The 13471-nt window shown below is 40.8% G+C and overlaps 1 pseudogene across 1 annotated transcript; it reads right to left on the bottom strand.

Annotated features, from left to right (window-relative positions):
- Positions 1-474: 474 nt before the first annotated feature.
- LOC148650200 (zinc-binding protein A33-like) lies at positions 475-7045 on the bottom strand (annotated as a pseudogene). Its single transcript, XR_015926225.1, has 4 exons — positions 7017-7045; positions 2353-2370; positions 2144-2262; positions 475-1417 (listed from the first exon to the last, which is right to left on the bottom strand). The product of XR_015926225.1 is annotated as a zinc-binding protein A33-like (transcript).
- Between the last annotated feature and the right edge of the window lie 6426 nt (positions 7046-13471).

Genomic DNA, 13471 nt, shown 5'->3' with positions numbered 1-13471 from the left:
AAGTCCTACAGCATTTTTCTCTGAAACCAGCTTCGATGAGCAACCTTGTGGGGCGCCTTCCATCACACCAAGAAAAGGGATGAAGCTTAATGTTGTCCTTCGGTAGCTGTTAGACAACTTCTCCAGGCCTAGCCTTCCCAAAAAACATGGTTTCCAATGTCAGGTAGGGAGGAGGAAGATGATGCTGGAGCCTTCCTCAGCTGCTCCCTATAGAATCTATGGTGTCCTCAACCTCTCCTGGGCCCAGCAGCCACAATCTGTCTCACAAACCTCTTCTTCCAAAAGGTCTCCTTTCTGACCTGACTGGGGCTTAGGTGTTTCCTCCAGGAAGTGGCAGACCAAATAAGGCCAAGTGTGCAGATGCATTGTTCAATCAGTTCTTGTTCTCAGGTCTTACTCTCAATCAGAGGCCCAGTCAAACCTGTTTGGCAACCTAGTGTCTGTGTCAAGAGGGCCTTTGATCACTGCAGGAACTCCAAGAATGGGGTGTCAAACTGAATCTACACTAAGGTGTCACTGGCCCATCAAGGCAATTCACATCCATGCAGCCTTCAACACCTAGTGTCCAACACCCAAACGTTCCAGTCTGTGACATATTATTGCTTTTCTTCAGGTGAGAAAGCACAACATACAAAGAAAAAATAGTTTTTTTTAGCATTGAATCTACAAGCAAGTGGCGCAAAATATTGTTAAACTCTCAAAAGTGGAATACAATGATATCAGATGTGTAAAACAAACATGTCTGTGCATGAGCAGGTCACAGACCCCTGATGTTAAATTTGAAAATGAAATATTTAAACCAGACATCAATGTCCACGATACTTTTTGGATCAACTGTGATCCTCAACACTCTGTGTTATCAACTGTAAAAGACACCTTTGCTGGACTGATTTGTACAAGAAGAACGTCAAAACCAGGTGAGATGACTGGAAATAACCTCTAAGTAAACATGTCTTTATAGATATAGATGGGTGTCCCATCACTGGGGTCAGAGAATGAGACCTCCCCGCGTCATAGTCCAACAACACTCTTATCTTCTGGGGTTTCCTCTTCAAAGTGAGTCATGTGGCTGATGAGGTTTGTGCTCTGTAAACACCTCCCCAAAGCCATATAGCCCAAATTCCTCCTTCTGGGCTTGGACTAATTGATCCTTTCCAGTTGATGGACTCTTTTGCCAATCCCAACAGCTAAAAATTGTTATCTCCCACTTTGATATCCCAGCAGTGTCTCCCTGAAGTGAATCCCTCAGAGCCCAGAACACAGTGCCAGAAATAAAACCTCTCTGGGTTGTCAGGAAGCTGCTGTCTCTCACCTGTGCCTCTCACACTGGTCAGATCAACAGACAGTGAGAGACAGTGAGACACAGAGAGACAGTGAGAGAGGGGTTCTGCTGTGTTGGGGTCCAGAGTCACAGAAGCTGATAAGAAAAACAACCAAAGCAAGTTCAGGAAAGCTCACTAGAGGTAGGAATCATACAAACAGGAGCACAAGTAACATCTGTGAAACATCTGTGAAATTAATTGTCTCATCTAATTTTAAAAAACATTAAGATTTTAAAAAACATTAAGAATTTAATGTGAATAATAGGATTTTAACATTAATCTGCTACAGTATATTGCATCTTAGCTTATCAAGAGTGTCAGTGTTATTGCAGTCACTGTTACTGAAAAACCCAAACAGCATTATTATTTAACTTAATGTGAAATACGTCATATTAATAAATTATTTCAAAACCTTTCTAAAAGAAGCCCTTATCTAGGGCAGTGTTTCAGGTGTATGATAGTAGAGAGAAGGAGAATGACTGCAGTAACTAAACATGTGACTGTGACCTGTTGTCAATTACAGTAGATCAGATCTCAAGAGGCACAAACAAAGGAGTCACATTACTGTATTGTAGAGCATGATGACTGATGATTAGTTAAACACTCAGGACAGACACACTGTTAGGAGAGGATCAATAGGACAAACAAGTCATGTAGTGGCACCTGTAGAGCAAACTGGAGGAGATCAGTCACTTAATGCATGGGCATTAAGTTACACAGACAGACCCACTCACACTGTTTTTATCTGATTTACTCCACAGTTCTCAATGTTCCTACTGCACTGTGAAAACATTTAAATCTCCCTGCCCCCCCATACTCACTGTACTGAACAATCCCCAGCATCCTCTCCCAGACTCTGTACTTCAGAGAGCCCAGGTGCTTGTCAACATTTATCAGTGCTCCTGAAACCCCCTCTGAATCCTGCAGTGTGCACTGGGCTCTGCAATAATAATCAGGAGTCAGTGCTGCTGGAAGTTTGGACTCCATAAAATAGAAAAGAGGAAGACAGATTGGAGTTCACATACTTTACCTTTGTGTCCTTGTAGTTCTGAAAAACAACAAAATGACCGATTAGTAATTTGTTTTCAAATAGAAACCCCCGAATACTTTGGTGATATTCTGATTAGTGAGCATGACATAACAGATGATGACAGGAGCTGAAGATCAAACTGCACAGTTTTATGAAGCAAATTTAAAAACAGAAAAAGTAAGATTTTTACAGTATATAACATAGAATATTTAATTGGGCTTCATCATTTAAAACATACAAATAAAACGTTAATTAATATATCAAAAGATAATTCAGAATAATATTCAACAGCATATAACATAATTTAAAAGGTTATCTTTTAAATGATTAAATTTAAAATGTATTCTTTAAAAGTTTCTTTAAAAAAGAAGAAATAATCACAGAATAACTCCTTCTGTTCTAAAATTCTGTCTTATTATTTATTATAATGTTATTATTTGAATTTGATCACTGTCAATGAAGAGCCAGGACCAGTATCAGACCACAGATGTCTAAATCCTGTCATAATGCTATGCATTTAATTCCCACCTAAAAGTTTAAACTTAAGAGCAGTAACCTGGAACAGAAAACTTTGAGGGTGTGGACACAGCCTGATGCAATCTTCTTGTAAGAAATGCATTGTACAAACTTGAATATCAGATATGGGTTGATATGCAATTGAATATTTTTTTTAATAAAATGTCTGGTTGAACTGTGTTAAAAGTTGAACAATAATCAAGGAAACATATCCTAGCATATATTTTGCATTTGTCCAGATGTTTTGAAACAAGATGAGTAAGGGTAACTAATGCATCTTCTGTGTTTCTCCCTTCTCTATAAACAAACTGATATAGATCAAGTTTACCATTTACTGGTAAACTTGGACTATATGGTTTACTGGTAAATATTATTGTATCTTCTAAGTTGTCACTAGGTCTAGCTAGGAGAAGATTTGTCATTCCAGAAGGCTCCAGATGAATCCCTAGTTGTCAGTATTTGACTTAGAGCAGAACAGATGTTCAGTGTTATAGCACACTGCAGCCTTCAATGTGTGAATGTGACCATTCATTACTGTCAGTCTGCATTCAGAGGACTGTTATCACAGAGCCATCCCTACCAGCAGGAATGAAATGTCTTCAGCTCCCATCTTCTGTTCTATGGCTCTGATTGTGTCTGAAATGGATTAGATCTCTCTTGTAAGAATCTCCATCTTCTCCTTCATCATCTGGCTCTTCTACTCCTGTTCCTCTTTGAGTGCAGCTATCCTGGCTGCCTCTTCATCTCATAGAAACTGGTGAAGTTTCACAAATTCATCTGTTTTTCTGTTTCCTGAGCTTGTGCCTGAAAATTTATATGTTTGATACAAAATAATAAAATTGTGTCATAATGTCATGATGCATGGGAACATTGGTTTTCTTCACACTTCAGAAACGCTGAGCTACTTTGTATTAATCATGTTTGTAGTCTTGACATTCAGCAATATAGCTGTCAATATTACCTTATGACATTAAAGATGTTGTAACAGAAAGAATAAGTTCTGGATCCCGAGATGAAGTTAAACAGATGAGTATTGTTCAAAGTGCCGGTACAAACATTCAGTTTATATAGGGTTTTCTGAGGTCGCTCCATACTATGGTAATGGGGAGAGGTCACGGTGTTTGGACAGTTTACAGCCTTTTGACCAAATGGTCAGGGCTTTGGTTACCCTCTGGGGTTTCCTGGCTGGCATCTGGAATCCTTATCACTTCTCCCTTTTCTGCCATAAACTCCAGCCTGTTGCTTAGAAGTCTAATCTTCAGGCAGAAAGGACTTAAGTTAACCCCTTCTTCACATCTTGTATCTTTTTCAAAGATGTATTGAAAAAAAGCAATGTAATTCTACTTAAATACCTCAAAGAACTCCTGGTGAATTAACTTTATTTTGAATATAAAACACATGCTAGAAATAATATTCACTTCATTACTATATCATACAATTTACTATGTGACATATGGCTTCCTTCAAATAACTCATTGATAACATTTAGTCAGCAAGTTAACTTGTACTAGTAGAAATGTATTTTGAATATTTGTAATTTAAAAAATTAATCTTGTATTTCTAAAACAATATAACATAAATAATACCTTAATGTGCTTTGCAGTTCAAACACACATCTGTTAAACTTCGGTAAAGAGCTTTAATGTCTTCTGCAGGGGCTCCAAAGCAGCCTGGAGCTCCTTCTGTAACAGAATGTTAGAGTTTATACTAAAACACAAGAACTACGGATTAAAGGCATCACTGCCAACACAAGTAATACTGTCTTTGTTCACTTATCAGGGATTAGATTTGTATTGATTTAAATCTATATTTTACAAATAACTATATAATATAATGCAAAATGATTCATTCTATTTAAGTCATATAAAGTAGATTTTTAGTATTAAATATTTTCTTCAAATAAGCAAAGGTATCATCTCTTTCATTCTTTCTGCCTCTTTATGAACTGTAGCCCCGTGACCACACACAGGACCACCACACAAATTCAGGACTGTAAATATGTTTAATTTCAATAATATATAACAGGAAAAGCCCAGCGACATATTTTCTTTCATTTCAATTCACCTGAACCCTGTAATCTGAGCTCACTGGAGTTCAGCACAAACAGCTGCTTGTGTTCCTGTTCTTCATAGAGTGTCTCCATGAACAGAGGATCTGACACATATTTAAACACCCTGAACAGGATACTATAGCTATTTTTGTCCTCATGCCATCCAGCACTGGTTATTCAAACTGACCAGCCCCCATAAAAAGAACCAAAAAGACGATCAAGCTATTAAAATTTTTGATATTGTGGAATATCTTTGTTACCTGGCCAGAAGATAATTCCAGGATGACTGGAAAAATATTATAAATGTATTATAAAACATATATATATAACCTATATATAACCTATTGAATATAAAAAAACATGTTTTTTATTTTGCCCTTTTGGTAAAAACGCATGTCTTACATGTTGAAATTAGAGACAAGACACCTACAGGTAAATGTGAAATCCAAAGTATATTGAATGCAGAGGCTTCACACAGGTGTGGTTCCTGAGTAAATTAAGCAATTGACTTAAGTATAAACGTGCTGGGCAAGACCAATTGCCCATTATTTTGGCTGCCACGGGTAGAAGAAGAGATCTCAATGACTTTGAGAATGGGCTGATTGTAGGAGCATATTTGGCAGGAGGTTCAGTGATGAAGACTGCTTAGCTTGTTTATTTTTCATGAGAAACAGTTGCTAAGGTGATGTTGATATGGAAGTCTGAAGGAAGACATCATCAACAAGGGGCAACTGTGGCATAGTCTTCAACTGTGATGTCTGTGCATTAGTTTGAGGCAAAACAGATACAACAAGCAACTCTGAATCAATTGACAGCAAATGTCAATCTAAGGTGTGTTTAAGCAGTATCATAAAGTGCAGTCTACCAAGAACATCACAGAGATGGATAGTATTGTTGGGTTGCAGTCTATAAACCCCTTATTACACCTAAAATGCACTTTTGTGAAGTAAAGTGGTGCAAAGAACATAGACAATCTACTGAGCAGTGGAAAAAAACTCATCCGGTCTGATGAGTCTTCCTTCACCCTGCTCTCAATTTGCAGACAAGTACATGTGTGGTTCACGCTAAAAGAAGACTACAAGTTTGCGTACCCCACAGTGAAGGTTTGTAGTGGCTCTGTTATGGTGTGGGATGATTTTTTCTAGCACGTTTTAGGTCCACTCAACCCCACAGAGGGCATGGTAAATGCCTATAAGTAGAAAATTCTGGGTTATCATATTCATCCTATGGTGAAGCATAGGATATCCTGATAGGAGTGAAATCTTCCACGATCACATTGCTCCCATCCACAAGGCAGGGGTGGTTAATGAATAGTCTGATGTGCTTAAAACGAAAAACATGTAAATCATGTTCTATGACCATCCCAGTCACCAGATCTCAACACAATTGAATATTTACAGGGGCTTCTGAAGCAGAACCTGAGAAAGTGTTTTCATCCACCACTTACACAACACCAAATAATGGATTTTTTTGTGGAATAATTGTGTGGAATCCCTCCAGCACAGTTCCAGACTTTAAAGCTGCTCTGGCACCTTGTGATGGCCCAACGCCCTATTAAGTCACTTTATGTTGGTGTTTTCTTTATTTTGGCAGTTACCAGTATATCTCAAATTACCTATTTGTTTCAGTGAAGAAGCAAAAAACACAATGTGCCATTTGTGTTGGCCCTACTAACGACCATTTCACAAGGAATAACAACACCCACAAATCAAGTGTACTGAAAGGTTTATGGGGTGTTTTAATTACAACAAATTTGGTTTAACATGTTTGGCTGAGGGATATCTTCCTAGCCATAAGAGTAGGAGTCTAGGAACCCCATGTACAGTGAGGTATGAGCAAGGGGCAGATGTAAAGGTGGAGATGGGGTGGAGGAGGATGCAAAAGACATGTGCGAGGGAGTGAAATGGAAATCTACGTACTTCTAAAAAGAAAAAAAAAGAATAGGTGGGTTAGAGTCCCAACTAAGCCTGGGTTAGAGTCCCGGCAGAAGAAACAATAAAATACCTTACTAAGTGATCGAGAAGACTTTCTGTGGCTCCTTTATTATAACTATAAAAGTTTCCACGAAAGTCTTGGCGACGAGGTTGGGATCACAAACCTGAACACGGACGGCCACTGAGACTCCATCCGGGCCCGGACAATTTTCGTGAATTGGACGAACCTCAGGGGATAATCTGTTTATCCTTACAGAGACGCGTCTGGAGAATTGGCAGCTGTCTGACGTCAGTAAGTGATCCTTTTAACGAACCTTTTACAAGCCTTGAAAGTATTCTTCAAATGAGGAATGAAAATTCAAAGACGAAAACGGGACCGAGCTGTCCAGCAAAAGTACATGTACGACAAATTCAGAGAAGCAGGAATAGGTGGGTTAGAGTCCCACTAAGCCCGGGTTAGAGTCCCGGCAGAAGAAAAAATATTTTTATGTTCATGAACTGTGAAGCTAGGGTAATAGGTGTAAGGGAAAATATTTATCAACTGAAAGAGGTGCCAGGGATAACAGTTGATTTTTGCATATGCAAAGTAGAACATAAGTGTAAGTATATAGAAAATAGAGAAGGAAACTGCAGAATTATTTTTTGATCCACATGTATTACTTATAAGGAACTTATTAACATTTGTGTAGGAGACATATGTATTTGAATCACTAAACCTCTGCTGTTTAAATAATATAGGCAGTTTCTTAGTAAATATGTGAAATAATCAGAGCTCTCAAAATGTGCCGGTACCTCAAAAGGGAACTTTTACATGATTTATATATGATAATTAGGGGCCCATGACTATGAAGGATCTTTGTAAGTGGTCAGAATGGACAGGGGAAAGTGGAATTAGGAAAAAGAAGTTTCCTGAAGATGGGACATCATTTTGAATGGCTGTGGAGGAATAGGGACTTCCTCAACACGGCGGGGACTCCAGTTAAGAATTTTGGGTTTGTCTCTAATTGTTAGAAGCTTGATTGAAGTAGCTGTGGTAAATTGTAAGTCACATAATAAAGAAATGTTTCCAGTAACTCGAGGGAAAAACTTTGCAGATGCAGCTGTCAGGTGAGCAGTCCTGGTAGAGCAGGAGTCTGAGACCTCTGTGAGACCTCTGTGGGTGAAAAGCGGACAGCTACAGGACATTCAGGCTGAGGCCTCTAAAGCAGAGAAATGGACATGGTTAGAAAAGAATGTGGGGCTGCATGATGATTGGGTGTGGTACTGCCAGCACACTGGATGCCCTGCATGCCCTCACAGCCTAATGCCCTTTGTAGCCCGACAAATGCACTCTGTCGGACACCTGGGTGTGAGTCAAATGGTGTGCCAGTTACCCAAAACTGGGTGGGAACCGGGTCTGAAGCAGTAGCCAATTATGTGGTATCTCAATGTGAGGCTTGTCAAAGGAACTCAACTACAGTTCAGGTGCGGGTCCTACAGTACAAAAGGCCTGCTCCTGAGGAACCTTTCATGCACTGGCAAACTGACAATTGTAAAGGGAAAACCTGGGCTCTTATAATTTGTTTTCCCAGTGGGTTTCTGCCACTGCCTCTGTGTCTACCAAACACTTGATGACAGAGATAAGCCCTCGGTGGGGACTGCCCTGCCGCTTGAATTATGATCAAGGGACACACTTCACAGGGAAGGTGTGTCAGGCTGTGGCTGCGTTGTTCGGGGTGAGATGGGACCTTCATTGCACCCATCACCCTCAGTCTACTGGAACAGTGGAACGAAGGAACAGAACTCTGAAAGATCGACTAAACATCAGAGTGAAAGAACGCAATGGGTAGATGTTCTGCCTGCTGTCCTGTGTAGCCTGCGGGCTGGATCAAAAAGAACTGTATAACAGAGCCTGTTTGATATCATCACGGGCCAACCAATTAAACTTCCTGGAGGGCCAAATCTGGGTAATGGATCATTGAATTTGCTATCTCATTCTCTATTGTAGTATTGTAGGTTGTTAATTGAAGCAGTGCACGTGGCTGGTGAACAGGTGCTGGACACTTGGAGACCTCCAGTAGAGAGAAGATGCGACCCGATACCTGGCGAGTGGGTGTGGGTAAGGAAGATATACCCTGCCAGATGTTGCGACCCCGCTGGGGAGGGACCATATCAAGTGCAACTGACTACCGACTCTGCCATCTGAGTGACAGGATAAGATCGCTGGATCTACGCATCGCACTGCCACTGAGCCACTGCACCAGAGACTGAGTGAACATTAATTATTATGTTGTTACTGTTTCTGTGATTGTCGAGCTTCCTAAGGGGGGCTGACAGTGTGCCTGTTAAGTGTAAGGAGTTTTACTTTGATAAAAAGGGATATGGAAACAATACTTTATCAATCTGCCACAAATAATAATCACATCTCCTGTTGGGTTTGTATTGCTATAAAAGATGCTCATGGGAGTAATCCCCTTTGATAGAGGTGATTATTTAGGTTTATTGGCATGGGTAAATAGTTCTGTTTTTAGTCTGAGTATAACTCAAATGTATTAGAATGGAACTAACTGTGTGCTCCCCACTTTAATCACAGTTCTAGGCCATTCTCTATTAGGGTGATAAACAGCTGTTTAAGTGAGCGAAGACTAAGCAGTACTTGTATTCTAGACAATTCTGAGCACATTAATAACTTAGCACAGCACATCTATGATGAAGAACAACAACAAAAAAATAATAATAATTGCTTACACTTATATAGCGCTTTTCTGGACACTCCACTCAAAGCGCTTTACAGGTAATGGGGACTCCCCTCCACCACCACCAATGTGCAGCATCCACCTGGATGATGCGACGGCAGCCATAGTGCGCCAGAACGCTCACCACACATCAGCTATCAGTGGGGAGGAGAGCAGAATAATGAAACCAATTCATAGATAGGGATTATTAGGAGGCCATGATTGGTAAGTAAATGGGAAATTTGTCCAGGACGCCAGGGTTACACCCCTACTCTTTTCGAGAAACACCCTGGGACCACAGAGAGTCAGGACCTCGGTTTTACATCTCATCCGAAGGACGGCGCCTGTTCACAGTATAGTGTCCACATCACTATACTGGGGCATTAGGACCCACATGGACCACAGGGTGAGTGCCCCCTGTTGGCCCCACTAACACCTCTTCCAGGTAGCAACCTTAGTTTTTCCCAGGAGGTCTCCCATCCAGGTACTGACCAGGCTCACACCTGCTTAGCTTCAGTAGGCTGCCAGTTGAGAGTTGCAGGGTGATATGGCTGATATCATAATTATAATCCAGATGATTGGGGCATTGGTGCATGGCTACAGTCTGTGCTAGGAACATGGAGAGGGTCTCTGGTTCAATACATATTTGTGGGTCTGGTATTATTCGTTATGATCATATTGTAAATGATTATTGTGGTTTGTTTGTTCATAATAAGATGTTTTGCAGGAACGGAACAAAGAGAAATTTTACAACTTCAGCTAGAATTGTTCTGCAATACGGCACAGCTAAGGCAGGGGGACAAACCTCCTAAGATTATGCTGGGCTCCAGCCCACAGGGATTTACCTGTGTTGTAAGAACTAATGAGTGAATAAGGAGACCACTTTCTTCTCCTGTAAAGAGTCACTGTTTGGACCATGGGGAATGTTTTTTTTTAACTTACTAACACCAATTGTAGTAGCTGTGATACTTGTCTTCCTGTTATTATGTTGCTGTATGACATGTATTATTAAAATGCTTCACAATATGGTAATGAATATGTTTACGCATCAGTATATTCTGTTAAGAACGCAAGAATCCGAAGTATGGGAACCTCCTGGGAATCCATATGAAGGATCTAACTTTTAAGCATTTTAAGAATAAAAAGGAGGGAATTGAAATGGAAATCTATTAAGTAAATTGATGTAAAATGTAAAGAGCCTTAGGAAAATATATAACAAAGATGTAACTGCTGTGCTACGTACAGATTGTCAGAAGACAGTTTGTCAAGACAGGACGTACTGTCTAGATTACCAAATTAGCCGAGTGCAATTGCTAAGCTTTGCAGAATATGTATTGGCACTTCTTTCGTTTCTATGTTGTAATCTTTCTTGTCCTAAGGAAAGGGGAAATATTAGAAAGGGACTAAGTGCTGTATTTTTCCACTGCATTACAACATCTTTATAAAAAGCCTTTGCTCCCTTTAGCAAGTTGAGTCTCTGATGCACTCTGCAGAGTGACAGCAGGGCACCCATATTGCAATATGAAATAAAAAACCTTACTAAGTGATCGAGAATACTTTCTGTGGCTCCTTTATTCTAACAGTAAAAGTTTCCATGACAGGAGAGAAGGGGATTATATATAATAATGATACTGTTATAGGTGAGGAAATTACTTCAGGACTGATTGTGAATTACTCACAGCTGAGGCTAATGGAACTTGGCTATGGTCATCCCTCCTGAAATTAGATTATAAATTTCATATACTGTGTTTCTAAACACATTCTGCAAGGACACCATTTCTACTAAGCAAAACTAACAATCATATGCTATGCAATGAAATTTATTTCATACCTTAAACTTCTGTGTTGCCTCCTGTACAGGGCGCAGTTTTTGGTTTTCAACACAGACACGGTCTTCATCATCCAAACAGAAGAGCTTGAGTTTCTCCTTGTGAAGACTGCAGAGCACTTCAGACCCCTCTGGAGATCTCTGACTCCTCTGTTACGAGATCTCACATAGATTCTTTGTGAGTCAAGTTAAAGGGAGGCACATCCTTTGAAGATGTTCTGCGGACTGGACATTCCTGAGAGCCCTTCTGCTCCCAGTACTGCTGCAGACAAGCTTGACAAAAGCTGTGGCTACATGTCAGGAGAACAGGATCCTTAAAGATTTCACAGCACACAGGACAGGAGAGAATATCTTGCTGCCATTTCTTCACAGTCACAATGTGACTTTTTTTTCATTCAGTCTGCTTTTCTAAGCAATATTATCTTCTTCACACCTTACAAATACTTTTAGATTCACTTCATTTTCATGGTTATAAGAAATATAAATATACATCATTTGAAAAGACTTATGTCCCTGACTAGCAATAATTTCCTCAAAACACACACTACAGATAAATTACAAAAATTTATCTTTTAATACAGTTAACCTTCAGTTTATTTGACTTCACAATAATTTACTTCGGATTTCATGGATCCAAAGTGTACTAAAGGAGAATTCTGTCTGTAAAATTAGAAATACTGGATTTTCCACACAATAATACTGAAACACACAAATAATAAAACAAGGTAAAATAAATACTAAATTAATTTAAAATTCAGGAATATTAATGGTGACCTGTAGAGGTAGGTCAGTTTCTTATGATGGGTGTAAAAAAGGAAATTTTAGACACGTGAAATACATGTGTATATACATGTTGTAATTCTGCGGCCGATTACAGCCACAAGGGTGATGATGCATCAGAGAGGCAGAGCACCCAAGGAGACCCGACTGATTGAGGGGCTTGGATGCTTCAGGGGAAAGGGAAAGTGGAAGAAAATGGAAACAGAAAGGTGGTAATAGATTAGTTGATTACTGGCTGGTGTGGCTTAATCAGCCCAAGTTGGACAGTAATGGAAAGGAAAAAAAGAGAAAAAAACAGGACTGGTTGGGAGAGCAGGTAAGCCCAGCCAGTCAGCAAGAAAAGAAACCAAGGGAAATGGTCTGGGAGATGTTTGCTGTCTGCATCTCTGGCAATCAAAGAGACAGGCTGGCATGGCAAGGCCCAGCCCCAAGCTATCACTGCTCATCTCAGCATGCTACCTGGAATCTGGGACCTTTTTTGCTCAGGTAAGGAACGGGCTTCCAAGCCCCAGAAGGGAAGGGGGCTGCACAGATTTAGGAGGCAACCCTCAAATAGCCAGGGGTGTAGGCATTGTACAGGAAAAGAAAAAGCAGCATCCTCAGGGCACAGTTGCACAGTTGCACAGTTGCGCTTTGCCCCAGGGGGTATCCTGGGAGGAGGGGTCTCGCTGAGCTAACGAGGCAGAAATTCCCCATACTGTGGTCCAATCAGAGGGCCTAGGTGCTGGTGATTCAAGGCGCATGTCCTTATGGGGGCTCTGATCCGACACCAGGCCAGGCATGCACCATCAGCTCAGTATCCCTGGTTTCGCTCTTTGACTGAAGTGCTTTGGTGCAAACAGAAAGGAGCCCTGAACCAAGAGAGGAAACCATCTCAAAGAGTAATTAGAAGGGGGCAGAGAAAAGAGTGAGTGCAAGAGTGGGACTCAATGGACCAAAGAAAGGGCTGCTAAGCAGAGAGTAAATGGGGTTGCACAGGGAGAGCCCTAGGGTCCTGAACGATGGCAGCTGCCTCCTGTAAGTAGGATGGAACCACTGGAGACCAGCAGGAAAGAGTGCAGGAAGCTTTGGCCAGAACAGGAACTGGAAATGAGGTGCAGGGTTTCACACAGAAAGCCCCGGGTTCCTGGATGGCAGAAGCTGCCTCCTGGAAGGGGGATAGAACCGCAGGAGAAAGAGGCACCAGCGAAAACTCCAGATATCCAGGATGGAAACAAAGTGCCTCACAGTGAAATCCTGGAGTGGAGTGGATGAACAGGAGCTGAGATGCAGTGCTGCACGGGGAGAGCCCTAAGGT

This window comes from Lepisosteus platostomus, chromosome 13 (assembly GCF_059453375.1).
Source record: "Lepisosteus platostomus isolate fLepPlt1 chromosome 13, fLepPlt1.hap1, whole genome shotgun sequence".
NCBI lineage: Eukaryota > Metazoa > Chordata > Actinopteri > Semionotiformes > Lepisosteidae > Lepisosteus > Lepisosteus platostomus.
The sequence above is the reverse complement of the archived record's forward strand: the minus strand, read 5'-3'. Positions and strand labels throughout refer to the sequence as shown.